The 2,943-nt window shown below is 37.4% G+C and overlaps 1 protein-coding gene across 1 annotated transcript in view; it reads right to left on the reverse strand.

Moving 5' to 3' along the window:
* LOC101572691 (disintegrin and metalloproteinase domain-containing protein 32-like) overlaps positions 1–2,943 on the reverse strand; it is a 227,901-nt gene that overhangs the window by 86,384 nt on the left and 138,574 nt on the right. The window lies entirely within an intron of this gene.

Here is a 2,943-nt window from a genome sequence, read left to right on the forward strand (position 1 = left end):
TATTTATTTATTTAAATTGGTAGGACAGTTTCGATAATTAACACATTGCATACTTTCTTCCTAGTGGTTAACTGCTGTACAACATGCAGACATGATATCCTATTTACAAACACTATTAGAACAAATCACTCTACTCATTAAGAGAATGTAACTATATATCTATCCATAACACTTTAACTACACAGATACAAAATGGACATGCATCTGTATCCCCTATTTTTGTTAAGTTCAGTTATTTGAATATTATAGGTATCTAAACTCAGCAAAATATTCTAAAAGAGTCCAGTAGCCCATAATAGTATTGGGTCTTCCACTTGACGGGCAATGTCAAAGTTGTTGACCTGAGTCCCCTACAGCTCAACCTAACACCATGGCTTTACTTCTTATATTTCGTTTTTATACTTTTTTGCTGGACCAAGGTAAAGCAGGACCTATGCAACAAGAGCTGTAGCTTTTGAATCTGATTAGGTCAATGAAATCCCCTCAGGATTTATCCTGAGATACTGTACCTCAGATTGTTTGTCAGTGTCAACCATGTGGATGAGGCACAACCATTGCTTGGCCAATGTGCTCTCTGTGAAAGCCTGAGAGAATGTTTTCTCTCCAGGTAACTCTCCTTAGGCACATTCTATATCATCAATCACTTTGCTCTTTGGCCCCATAATCTCCTTCATGAGAAAATTTGGGACACTACCGAGTTACATGACGATACAGTACAACTACTCATATGTCCCGAGTCTTAATTGACCTTAGAAGGCTAGGGACAAAATGTTGGCTTTCCTTGAAGCCCTCGTTTTTCTCTAATTTTGGTCTGCAAAATTAGGTTGCTAACCATCCAGAAGATAAGCTTATTGTTATTACCATACAACTTAGGCTGTTAAGCTTAACCTCACTATCTGTCTGCCTGTCAAACATCTTAGGCATAATATGGAACGGGTATTTTTCATCAAGTATTGCTATGTTGAACTTTAAGTTCCTACAGAATATGATAAAAAAAACATTGAAAAATTAGAATATATTTTAAAAATAGGCATAAAGAATTATATACTTCACATGTTTGCACAAAAGTCCAAAAATCTCACCATATACAACCTTGAAGCAGGACAGTGCCACAATTTTCCTTTTCCTCTCTCTAGCTTTCCTTCACCACCCCCTTCTTCTTGAACAACCACCTACCTGAGAGACATCATAGCAGCAACTCACATGTCATGACAAGCAGCCCATATTCAGAAGACCAGAATGACAGGCACTCCAAACATGAAACTAGTATTGCAAATTACCATCTGCAGTGCAGTAGCTTAGTTCATAGGTATCAGTATATATAGTTAGTCAGGGTGAGAATCTTTCCAATTAACTACTAGATTAAAAACTCTTCTGAAGTTTCTTAGGATCATTGCCTTGCTTATCTTCTACATATAACTGTATGGCTTGATGTTGTCATGTTTCCTAGCTCTTCTCCTTTCCCTCTCTTGATTAGTTAGTCCTTCAGATCCAGCTTTCCTTTTACTTGTATTATAACTTTCTATTTGTATTTCTTCTTTAGAGTTCTTATACTAGGGAGAGTATATGATATTTACACATGTGTGTCTGGTTTATTTCACTTATGAGCATATGGTCAGGTGGCATCCACTTCAATATAAAGGCTTCGAGTTTATCATTCTTAATAGCTGAATAATACTCCATTGTGTAAAAATACCACCTTTTTCAACCATTCCTCAGGTGATGGGCATCTTGGTTGTTTCCAAGATTTGGCTATCACAAATTGTGCTGCTATAAACATAGGCACACATATATCATTATGGTATGATGTTTTCAGATCATCTGGGAAAATTCCCAGTAGAGGAGTAGCTGGTTTAAAGGGGATTTCCAGTCCAACTTTTATAAGGAGTCTCCATACTGATTTCCATAAAGTTTTACCAGTCTGCATTCCCACAAGCAGTGGAGAAGGGTTCCTTTTTCCCCACAGCCTCTCCAACATTTGTTGTTGGGTGATTTCTTTACGATAGACATTCTTTCTGGGGTGAGATGATATCTCAATGTGGTTTTAATTTGCATTTCACGAATGATGAGTGACGTGGAGCACTTTTTCATATATTTATTCGCTTCTTTAATTCCTTCCTCTGAGAAGTGTGTGTTCATCTCAGATGCCCATTTCTGGATTGGGTCTTTAAATTTTGGGGCCCTAAGTGTTTTTTAGTTCTTTATACATTCTAGAGAGCAGACTTTTGTCTGAGTACTTATTTGTCATGATTTTTTCCAAATTTGTGGGTTGCCTCTTCACTTCATTGTCAATTTCTTTTGATGTGAAAAAACTTTTCAATAAGAGCAGGTCCCATTTGTTAATTCTTTCAAGTGTTTCCCGTGCGAATTGATTTCTGTCCATGAACTCTTTGCCTACCCCTATGTCTTCAAGAGTTCCTCCTAATTTCTCTTCCAGGATGTTTAGTGTCTCTGCTTTAATGTTTAGATCTTTAATCCATTTTGAATTTAGTTTAGTGCACGGTGATAGACCTGGGTCAAGTTTGAGTTCTCAGCATGTGGAGAGCCAGTTTTTCCAACACCATTTGTTAAAGAGGCTATCTTTCTTCCAGTGAGTATGTTTGGCCCCTTTGTCAAAGATAAGGTGGCTGAGTATGTTTGTAGGGGCGTCAGATTCATCTAGTCTATCCCATTGATCCTCAGGTCTATTCTGTTGCCAGTACCATGCTGATTTTATCACAGTAGCCTTGTAGTATAGTTTCAAGTCAAGAATTGTAGTGCTTCCTGCCTTGTCTTTATTGACTAGAATTGCCTTTCCTATTCTAGGTCTTTTCCATTTCCAGATAAATTTTAGGAATGATTTCTTTATGTCTGTGAGGTATGTTGTTGGTAGTCTCATAGGGATTGCATTAAATCTGTACAGCAATTTTGGGAGTATGGCCATCTTCACAATGTTGGTTCTTC

Source organism: Octodon degus, unplaced genomic scaffold (genome assembly GCF_000260255.1).
Source record: "Octodon degus isolate 3935 unplaced genomic scaffold, OctDeg1.0 scaffold00088, whole genome shotgun sequence".
NCBI lineage: Eukaryota > Metazoa > Chordata > Mammalia > Rodentia > Octodontidae > Octodon > Octodon degus.